This window comes from Rhinopithecus roxellana, chromosome 8, assembly GCF_007565055.1.
Source record: "Rhinopithecus roxellana isolate Shanxi Qingling chromosome 8, ASM756505v1, whole genome shotgun sequence".
Taxonomy (NCBI): Eukaryota; Metazoa; Chordata; class Mammalia; order Primates; family Cercopithecidae; genus Rhinopithecus; species Rhinopithecus roxellana.
Window position 1 is genome coordinate 85,463,439 of NC_044556.1, and position 12,103 is coordinate 85,475,541.

Below are 12,103 nucleotides of genomic sequence, written 5' to 3' on the forward strand. Positions count from 1 at the left end.
GTGCACCTGGTACACCTGCTAACACATGGCACAAAGGTTCTGCAAACTCTGTTGAACAATTTGCCATCTGGCTCCTTCCATCTTGGCTCCTTCTTATCCAGTAACTAAATGAGAACTAGAAAAAGGTGTTCTACTTCCAGTCCACGGGTGACCTGCTAAGTAACCTTGGGAGATTTCATATGTCCTGCCACAGACTGTCAGTCTTAAATAATGAATTTCAGAAAATATAATTAAGTACAGTTTATTTGAGTGCAAAGCTTGAGGATGGCCACCCAAGACACCAACTCCAGACAAACGGGGTCAGCATTCCAAAGTGGAGAAGTTAAGGTTTCATTTAAATAGAAATCTTAGCAGGATTATGACATTTTCCATACAAGATCAGAGCATATGCCACAGCAATTTAGTTGGTTAAAAATTGCTACATCCCAAGGCAGATTACTCTATAACTCCCTGAGGAGGGGTAGTGATCTGAGTGGGTGTCTTAGCTCCAGCACTGTTTGGTCTTAATTATTTAGAGAAAAAAGAAAAGAAAAAGGCAGAAATTGAAACTGCAAGGCACATGACTCAGATGGCATAGCCACCTTCCTCTCAAGGCTCAGGATAATTTAAAGCTCCCACCAGGTGCAGTGGCAAACACTTGTAATCTCAGCACTTTGGGAGGCCAAGGTGGGAGGCTCACTTGAGCTCGAGAGTTTGAGACCAGCCTGGACAACATGGTGAAACGCTGTATCTACTAAAAATACAAAAATTAGCTGGGTGTGGTGGCACACACCTGTAATCCCAGCTACTCAGGAGCCTGAGGCAGGAGAATCCTTGAACTTGGAGGCGGAGATTGCAGTGAGCCGAGCCGAGATCACACCACTGCACTCCAGGCTAGCGACAGAGCGAGACTTCGTCTCAAAAAATAAATAAATAAAAGAAAGAAAAGAAAAGAAAAAAGAAATCTGGTCTCTACAAAAAAATACAAAAATTAGCCAGGCATGGTGGTGTGCACCTGTAGTCCCAGATACTCAGGAGGCTGAGGTGGGAGGATCTAGGTTGCAGTGAGCCTAGATCCTGCCACTGTAGTCCAGCCTGGGCAAAAGATTGAGACCCTGTCTCAAAAAAAAAAAAAAAAAAAGAAAAGAAAAGAAAAGAAAAGAAAAGAAAAGAAAAGAAAAGAAAATGAACATGGCCAATTTATTTAAGTTGTATTTTAAAAGTGTTAATAATGTAAAGTTCCAACAGCTTTAAGTTTGAATATTTTTAAGTTTGATTTTTTTAATTTCACAGCTTCTTTACCAATAAATCCAAAATACTTCCACAAATGTACCTCAACTATCAGAATAAAAGAAACTGTGAGAATAAATGGGAAAGGCTGCTAAAGAATACAAATGACCTAAAACAGTAAATTAATTGTCATCATTACTATTTATTTTTTACTGTCTATTTAACCCCATGGCCAGAAGGCATATTTCTAACTATAATCTGTAATGACAAAAGGAAAGTGGGCAGAAGCATGTGCCCGGATCAGCATGGCCCGACAACCTCCGCAGGATTAGTTGCTGTGGATGCAAGTCCTGCAGCAGATAGAACAGCAAATGTGCACATCTGTATTATTCAGGTGACGCGAGGATACAGAAGAAGAACAGAAATGACTTTTAGAACCAGTCTTGTTTTCTGCTTGTGTTATTTTATACAGGACTACTTAATGTCTCATTTTCAAAATTGTCTGAATATGCATGTCTTTGATGCAAGCAAGACACAGGGCTCCTAAATAAAAGAAGAAATAGGAATATGAGTAAAAAGTAATGACTGTTTTTCTTCTTTAAAATATATTATTCTACTCTGGTAGCATAGAGAAGCCCTAAGGGAGCACTGAGTAGAATTTTTAAAAAGCCCTTCCTCTGATTCAGTCCGTACTAGCTTCATGATGACACCTGAGCAGACTTAGTTGAATGAATTTCTGAATGAATAATAAGTGACAGAAATCAATCAGATATCTCTGCTGCCGCCAAATGTACAATATGACAATGTCACTGACTGGGAGAGAGCAAAGATTGGCCCTTGACCAAGTGTGGGAGGCTTACAGTGCATAATGTGGAAGTAATAGGACAGGAAGTACCTGTCTTGCATTTGATAACCTGAAAAAGGGGATAGAATTAATATCTCTTGGGCTTGCCACGTCTGGTGAATTAAAGGGAATATTTACTTGACTATAGAGAATGCAGGAATAGAACCATAGATGTGACAGAAATATTGGCAAGTATTTATTCATTCATTATTTCACTCATTCATAAATCATTCAGTGACTGTCAAATAACTGACTACCTGGCAAGCAAACGTGGCTAGGTGCTGTGGATTAAACATGAAAGAAGCGGAGTCCCTGATAAAAGGAGCTCACAACGTAGTGATAGAAATAGGCATAAGCAAATAAATATAATGTGATGAGTTTATCTTAATCACAGCGATGGGCACAGGGTACTGGGAGAGCCCTTAAGGAGGTGCAGGGAGGCAGGAGGAATGCTTCCCAGAGAAATGACCTTGGAGCTAAGTGTTCAAGTATCAGCATGAGTTGACCAGGTGAGGGGCAGGGAGATTTTGCACCAAGAGGACCTATTTGAGTAAACAACTGAAAATGAGATACAGAATGGTTTATGTAGACAACTGCAGACAATTTACTGTAGCATAAAATGCAAAGCAGGAAATGGGAGAGAAGAAGCAGAAAAGGTGGTGAGGACCAGGCCACAGTTGGTCTTATCCAAAGAAGCAGAAAAGGTGATAAGGACCAGGCCACAGCAGGCCTTCTCCAAAGAAGCAGCTTTTTTTTTTTTTTTTTTTATGATGTAATTTTAGGCTCATTTAATGAAGAATATAAATTGTATATATTGTATATGCAATGTCTCAACTTTTCTTTTTTTTTTTAATTTTTTTTTTTATACTTTAAGTTCTAGGGTACATGTGCATAACATGTAGGTTTGTTACATATGTATACTTGTGCCATGTTGGTGTGCTGCACCCATCAACTCGTCAGCACCCATCAATTCATCATTTATATCAGGTATAACTCCCAACACAATCCCTCCCCACTCCCCCCTCCCCATGATAGGCCCCGGTGATTATAAATCATGCTGCTATAAAGACACATGCACACGTATGTTTGTTGTGGCACTATTCACAATAGCAAAGACTTGGAATCAACCCAAATGTCCATCTGTGACAGACTGGATTAAGAAAATGTGGCACATATACACCATGGAATACTATGCAGCCATAAAAAAGGATGAGTTTGCGTCCTTTGTAGGGACATGGATGCAGCTGGAAACCATCATTCTTAGCAAACTATCACAAGAACAGAAAACCAAACACCGCATGTTCTCACTCATAGGTGGGAACTGAACAATGAGATCACTTGGACTCGGGAAGAGCAGCTTGTTTTTTATCCTTTTGGGTAGAAGTTCTCAAACTTCAGCCTGATTGAGAATGACCTGAAGGGTTTTCTAAGCATTCATTGCTGGGCCCCACCCGCCAGAGTTGCTGACCTCCTAGGGCTGGGGTAAGGCCTGAGAATTTGCATTTCTAACAAGTTCTCATATGATGCAGATGATGCTGGTCCTGATAACACCCTGCTCTAGGCAACCAAAAGGGCTTAATGGGTTTCAAGCAAGACATCCATAAGGTAAGTTGTGCCTTTTAGAATCCATGGACTCTCTGGATAGGCTGCAATTTTAAGAGTCAAGGCCTGGAGGGGGGTAGGCCAGTTAGGAGGCTGTGCCAGAGGCCCACATGGAGAAGGAGACAGACAAACCGAACTATAACTTTGTTAGTTAGCAACTCCATACGTTACTCACAAACATTATTGTGGAAAAAATCAATGTATCATGTTTGCAATGTCTGGCTCTTTAATTAGTGCATAAAATGTGAACAATATTGAAAGAAAAAATATTTAAGAGAAAAGAGGTAGAACTGGAGCTATACACATTTTCTATTGAGAAATGAATCCTACTGATTAAAACCAGAAAATACAGATTAGTTTCCTACCTTGGATTCCTCATCCCAGTGATAGGGACAGAAGGAAGGGAAATTCTGGGCAGAAGAGGGCAAGTCCTTGGCAAGGGCCCCACCCTCAAGCTGAAAAGCCTAATACCGCCACCAAAAGTGAGAAGTTACATCCCTGTTTTCCTGATCAATGTTGCCTTTTCCAAAACCACCTGTGGCCCACCCTACCCCTGATCCTGTGCCCATAAAAGCCCCAGGCTTAGCCAGCAGAGACAGCAGAAGCAGTTGGATGTCAGAAACTACAGTTGGACATTGGAGAGAAGCAGCTTGAATTCAGAGGGACAGCTTGATGACATAACTTCAGAGAGGAGTCCAACCAGGGACAGCCAGACTCCAGGGGAAGATTACCTTCCCTCTCTATCCCCTTGTCAGCTCCCCTTCCAGCTGACAGCCACTTTCATCAGCACTAAAATCCCCCGCATTTACCACCTTCAATTCGTTCATGCCACCTCATTCCTCCTGGACACCAGTTAAGAACTCAAGTGCCACAAGTGTGGGTTCAAAAGGCTGTCACACTGACCCTCCACTGAGCTGTTAACACTTAAGCCATCAGTGAATGGCAAAGCTAAAAGGGCACTATAATACTTCCTCTGGGGCATCAAGGGTCATGGGCACCCTCCCCTAGATGCTGCAACAGGGCCAGTACAGGGTTGGCTCTTGCCAGTGTCCAAAAGCACCCACCCCAACTCCTGTACCCACTCATCTGCACTCCCCCTCTCATGAGGGGTGGAGCAGCAACTGAGTGGAGTTCACCACTGCTGGTGCCCATGCACCCCAGTTCCTACCAATGAAGGGGTCAGGGAAACATCCTGCTTTACCAGCCTGGCCTATTGGATGAGCTAGTAAGTGGTGTCTCATCAAACCCCTTTGGAAAGTAAAAGAATTCCAACTCTGAAAGAAGAAGTCAGGGCTTTGGAATTAACAAAGAATATGTAGAAAATAAAAATGGACACCTGGGTGGCATGCCAGACCCCTACTGACTCCAGTAAGGATGGTATCATGTCCAAGAGGGCAAAAAAAAAAAAAAAAAAAAAGAGATCCAGAGACAAGAAAGGAGACATGGGGTTTATTAGGGGGAATTTCCATACGAGGATGGTCCAGTGGCAGTGGGCTGAACAGGAGAACCACTACCATTTGTAAAAAGTATACAGCTTACATAGTATTTTTACTTAGCACCCTCCATCCAGCAACCTTTACCTTGTAACCTCCATTCAACCCAAAACAAAAAAACTCGATCATCTGTATGACCTGCATTCTAAGTGATGGGCTGGCGGTTCAGATGTCCTTCATAGATAAAGACTGAATCTCCAGGTTGGCCACTCCTGGACTTCGAACACACATTCTTCTTAGATCACAGTGTCATTCTCAGGGTATGCTTAAGTTAAATTATTGCTGTCAAGTGTGCCTGCTGGGGGGTGGCATGAAGGAGGTGGGAATGAGTGAGCTCAGACACATCAATTTCCCCAGTCTGACATCCAGGTAAAGCCCCACACCTGCAAACCCAACCCCCAAATCCCCAAATATTTCCTAGTTGACTTTCTCTAACCTGAGTTCATCACAGTTCCTCCCCTGGAATCTGAAGATCAATGAGAAAGACACAGAGACTAAAAGATGTTCCAGGAAAGTCTCAGAGCAAAAGTTCTTCTGCTGGGAGCCCCAGAATCCAGAGGAGGTCTGGAATCACCTTTCCCTAGGTCATTCAGTAACACCCTGAATGCTGTGTGACCCCAGTTTCACAAAAGCGTGCTTCATCAACCATCTGTAGACAAGAACTAGTTTGTTTGTTTGTTTGTTTGTTTTAAATATCCAATCCACTATGCATCTGTGCACTTGTAAAATATGATTTAATAATGGATTACGATAACCACAGTCTGATCATGACAAAAAACATCAGAAAAATCTCAACTGAGGGACATTTTACAAACTACCCAATCAGTACTCCTCACAACTGTCAAAGTCAACAAAAACAAGCAAAGTCTCAGAGACTATCACAGCCAAGAGGAGCCTAGGGAGACACGGTAATTAAATGTAATGCAGTAGCCCGGATGCAATCCTAGAACAGAAAAAGATCAGGTAAAATTAAGGAAACCTGAATTGAGGGACATTCTACAAACTACCCAACCAGTACTCCTCACAACTGTCAAAGTCAACAAAAACAAAGTCTCAGAGACTATCACAGCCAAGAGGAGCCTAGGGAGACACGGTAATTAAATGTAATGCAGTAGCCCGGATGCAATCCTAGAACAGAAAAAGATCAGGTAAAATTAAGGAAACCTGAATTGAGGGACATTCTACAAACTACCCAACCAGTACTCCTCACAACTGTCAAAGTCAACAAAAACAAAGTCTCAGAGACTATCACAGCCAAGAGGAGTCTAGGGAGACACAATAATTAAATGTAATGCAGTACTCTAGATGCAATCCTAGAACAGATAAAGATCAGGTAAAATTAAGGAAACCTGAACAAACTGTGGACTTTAGTTAATAATATGTATCAATATTGGCTCACTAATTGTGACAGATGTACCACACTGCTGTTAAAAAAAAGGGAAATGGTGTGAGGTATATAGGAACTCACACTATCTTTGCAATTTTTCTGGAAATCTAAAACTGTTCTAAAAACGTTTTATCTTTAAAAATGAAGTTGCTAGAAAAATAAATTAGAAAAAGCAAGATGAACAAAATATAACCTCCAAATTTATGATATTCAGCAAACATAAAATTACATTTCAATAAATGTAAGAATAAACAAACCTAGAAAAAAGAAAAGAATAGCAAACATTATATACCTCTTTTATTGAAAGTGTGTATATAGGACAATAAGTAATGAATCACTTATATACAATGATGATTTTCGTCATTCTGCAATTGTAACTAAACGAAGAGTGTGAAAGAGTGAGTCCACATACTAAACACTGAAGTGCATACTTTGAAGGAACATCAGATTTATCAGTATTAAAGTTCTTAACATGACAAATTAGCATGCTTTGTGCTGGTTAATGTATTTGATTAAGTTTGGATTGATCACAATGCTTCTCACTCATGATAATGTATACCTAAATTATTTCTGTGTTTCATAACACTGGTAGTAGAGAAACGAGTCTTACAGATACATGTCGACAGGAGGATTAGAAGTGACTTTAAAAGGAATTTTAGCAAGCTTAGCATATTTATGTTGGAACTTTATTCAAAATGAAGAAAGCAATATTTTATTTTTGATATTTATTTTCAATCCATCAGTAACCACTCCAACAACTTTTTCCAATAAAGTCATAATGAAATTTAAATTATCTCTCAATGAAAGGAATGGATTTCAGATCAATAAATTTCCTATGTAAGAATTTTTTTTTTTTTTTTTTTTGAGACAGAGTCTTGCACTTTCGCCTGGGCTAGAGTGCAATGGAACACTTTCAGCTCACTGCAAATTCCGCCTCCTGGGTTCAAGTGATTCTCCCACTTCAGCCTCCGGAGTAGCTGGGATTACAGGTGCCCGCCACCACGCCCAGCTAATTTTGTGTATTTTTTTAGTAGAGACGGGGTTTCATTATGTTGGCCAGGATGGTCTTGAACTCTTGACCTTGTGATCTGCCTGCCTCAGACTCCCAAAGAGCTGGGATTACAGGGCGCCTGGCCCCCTATGTAAGAATATTTTTAGTAGAAAATAAAATGCAAAAATTCTGCCAAAATTCATCAAGTGTTTGGTGATAACATTTTACATTTTTGAAATAATCAGGATCATGACTTAGGTGAAAATTGTTAAATTATGGAACATGTCATAATAATCTTTAAATCTCTGTTCTTCTAAGCTTCCAATTTTGTTCTTGTCCTTTGATCTTATCCGCCACTGACAATTATTCTGTACTCCTTCCTTTTACGGAAGTAGTAGGATCATTATAATACCAAAGATACGAGACAAACGAGCAGTTCAGATGTCCAATTTACCTCTTTAAGAAGATGAAACCTAATACTTTTCTTATCTTGCAGAAGTATTAAGAGCTTATTCTATAAATCAAGCACGCTCAACTTTTCTGCTCTACAATCACTGTGCCTTAATATGCAATGAGTCATTTGTAATTCATCTTCCATGTTATCACATAGTAAAGAGAATAATCTAGAATGTAATGCATTCCACTTTACTTAATTTACAATTTTTATTGTGTCACTTGGCACATTGTTTATTTAGGCTTTTTTCATAGCATGACTTTTGCAATAAAGGAAACAATGCAGTGATTTTTCTTCTGGCCCAAGCTCCTTGATCTAGGTAACGACTTCAGAAAATTTTCTTTTCACTGGAAGTGTGACATCAGAGCATACTTCTACACAAAACTTAAACTCTAAAACATACTTGTTAACTTTGTAATCCTTCACAGATTTATACAGTTCAGAGTTAATCATAATTGTCAACAGTGAAGCTTAAAAAATTAATTCTTCAAACCACCATCATGTTCAAGTTGCACATATATAAAAAGAATTGCAAGTTAATAATATCAGTGTATAAGTCAAATTTCAATGAAAAAAACTTTGCTAGGTTTATTTGTTCTTTGAGTTGATCTTATCTCATTAGCCAGTTCAAAATTACATCAAGCTATTGTGTCCAAATACAGTTACACCTACATGTCAAAGTAGCTTAAGCTATTTTGCTATATAATTATCCTATATTTCCCAGCAAACATCTTTAAAACAGCTTTAGCAATTATATATGATTTTTAGTGTTATTAATATGAAGTTCTATTTTATGCATAAAATTTTCAACATCTATTTCTTCCATGTTTTAAATTCAGCACACTTTTTTCAAATAATTGTTTTAGTTTTGACCTTTTTTATGTTTTGTGTATAAATATCACTTACATTTTGTAGTTTTATTGTCTCATTAGCTAGCACATCTCTGAAAATGGAATCCAACAATACATTTAAAAGTTAATCCATTATGACCAATTAGAATTTATCCCAGGAATACAAAGTTGGGTAACATTCTAAAAGCACAGTATAAACAAATTAAGAAAAATCATACTAGCTCAACAGATGTAAAAAGGCATTTGACACATTTCAATATTAATTCCATTAATTCCTGATAAATACTCTCAGCAAACTAAGAATAGACGGGAACTTCCACAACATGAAACAGTACTACAAAAAACCTACAGCTAACATCATACATAATGATGAAAGACTGAATGCTTTCCCCCTATGACAGGCTGAATTACGTCCCATCCTCCAAATTCATATGTTCAAATCCTAATCCATTGGTACCTTAATATGTACCATGGGTATTTGGAGATATGGTCTTTAAAGATGTAATTAAGGTAAAATGAGGACACATGGCTAAGCTCTAATCCAGTATGACTGGAGCTCTCATAAGAAGAGGAGAATAGGACACAGACGGATACAGAGAAAGACCATGTGAAAAGGCAGCCATCTGCAAGCCAAGGAGAGAAACCTCAGAGGAAACCAAACTTTCCGGCACCTTGATCGTGGACTCCTAGACTCCAGAACTGTGAGAAAACACATTTCTGTTGTTTAAGCCACCCAGTCTGTAATATTTTGGTATAGCAGCCCTAGCAAACTAATCATCTCCTAAGATTAGGAAAAGACAAATATGTCTTCCTTCATCACTTCTACCTAGCATTGTCCTGGAAGTTAAGGCCAGTGCCAAAGTCAAGAAAAAAAAATTAAAATTGTCCAGAATGGGAAGGGACAACTAAAAATATTTTTGTTTGCAGATGACAAGAATGTCTATGTAGGCCAGGCGCAGTAGCTCACGCCTGTAATCCCAGCACTTTGGGAGGCCAAGGTGGGCGGATCACAAGGTCAGGAGATCGAGACCATCCTGGTTAACATGGTGAAACCCCGTCTCTATTAAAAATACAAAAAACTAGCCAGGTGTGGTGGTAGGCGCCTGTAATCCCAGCTACTCAGGAGGCTGAGGCAGGAGAATGGCATGAACCCGGGAGGCAGAGCTTGCAGTGAGCCGAGATCGCGCCACTGCACTCCAGTCTGGGCGACAGAGTGAGACTCCATCTCAAAAAAAAAAGAATGTCTATGTAGAAAATCTTATGAAATATGTTTAAAGGGTATCAGGATTAGTGAGCGAGTTTAGCAGAGTTGCATTTTATAAAATCAACACATAAAACTTTTATTTCTCTATACAAGCAACAAAAAACAGAATTCGAAATTTTAAGACACTACTATTTACAGTAGTTTAAAAAATATATAAATACCTGAGGTTACGTATGACAAAAGGTACACAAGACCTGTTCAGTGTTAATCACTGAGAGAAATCAACAAAGACCTAGATAAATGGAGAGATATATCATGTTCATGAGCCAGAAGACTCGATACTGTGAAAATGTCATTTCTCCCAAAATTGACCTAGAGAATCAACACAATCCCAAAAGGAAACACCAGTCAAAATTCCCAAATTCCTTTTTTTGTAGAAATTGAAAAACTGATTCTAAAATTCATATGGAAATGTGAAGGACCTAGAATAGCAACAACAACTTTGAAAATAAAGAACATAGTTGGAAGACTAACACAACCCACTTTCAAAATGTATTATAACACTATAGCAGGAGTTAGCAAATTAAGACCTGTAGACCAAATTCAGCCCATGACCTGTTTTTTACAGTCCTCAAGCTAAGAATGGTTTTTATATTTTTAAATGCTTGTTAGAAACACATGCACACACACACACACACACACACACACACACTACAGAGGACATATGTGCCACACAAAGCCTAAAATATTTACTATCTGACCCATTATAGAAAAAGTTTGCTGACCCTCAAGCTACACTAACCAAGACAATGTAGTATTGTCAAACAGACACACAAATAGATCAGTGGAGCAGAAGAGAGAACCCAAAAATAGACCCATACATATATAGACCACTGATTTTTTTACAAAGATGCAAAGGCAATTCAGTGGACAAATGATAGTTTTACTATCAAATGGTGCTGAAAGAATTGGATATCTATGTGCAAAAAAAGTAAACTGGTCTATGCTAAACTTTGCATAATATACAAAAATTAACTCAAAATGTATCATAATCTAAATGTAAGCCTAAAATTATATAACTCCTAGAAGAAAACATAAAAGAAAATCTTTGTGACCTTGGATTTGTCAAAGATAACCCTTAGATATGACACTAAACCAAGATCCATGAAGAAAAAAATTGACAAATTGAACTTTAATTAAATTTAAAATGTCTGTTCTCAAAAGTCACTGTTAAAAGATTAAAATACAAACCAAATACTAGAAAAAAAATTTGCAAATCATGTATCTGATAAAGAATTGGCATTAGAATACACAAAGAACCCTCAAAACTCAATAATCAAAACCTAATATGTTTTAAACAGGCAAAATATTTGAACAGACACTTCACTAAAGAAGATATAACCATAGCAAATAAGCACATGAAATGAGGGTCAACATCATTAGTTATCAAGACAATGCAAATTAAAACTTCAGGTAAATACCACTACACATCTATCAGAATGACTAAAATTAAAATTATTGGCCTTACTAAGTATTGGCAAAGATGTGAAAGAAGTGGAACTCTATACTGCTGACAGAAATGTAAAAACGGCAGAACTACTTTTAAAAACAGTTTGGCAGTTTCTTAAACATATGAACATACACCTATTATGATCATGCCTAGGAGTAGTTCCAAGAGAATGAAAACATGTGTCCATATAAAGACTTGTGCCCAAATGTTCATAGCAGCTTCGTTTGGAGTAGCAAGAAACTGGAAGAAAACCAAAGAGCTATCATCACATTAATGAATAAACAAACTGTGATATAACCATACAATGGAACAGTATTCAATGGTGAGAAAGAATTAACTATTGAAAATGTAACAACATGAATAAATCTCAAAATACTTACGCTGTGTAAAAGACATCATACCAAAAAAAAAAAGAAAAAAATACATACTCTGATTCCATTTATAGAAAATACTAGAAAACAGAAACTAATCTATTTGACAGAAAGCACATCATCCTGGGGATATGGAGAGGGCAGGCAAAAGAGATCAGGAAGAAGGGAAGAGATGCAAGAAAACTTT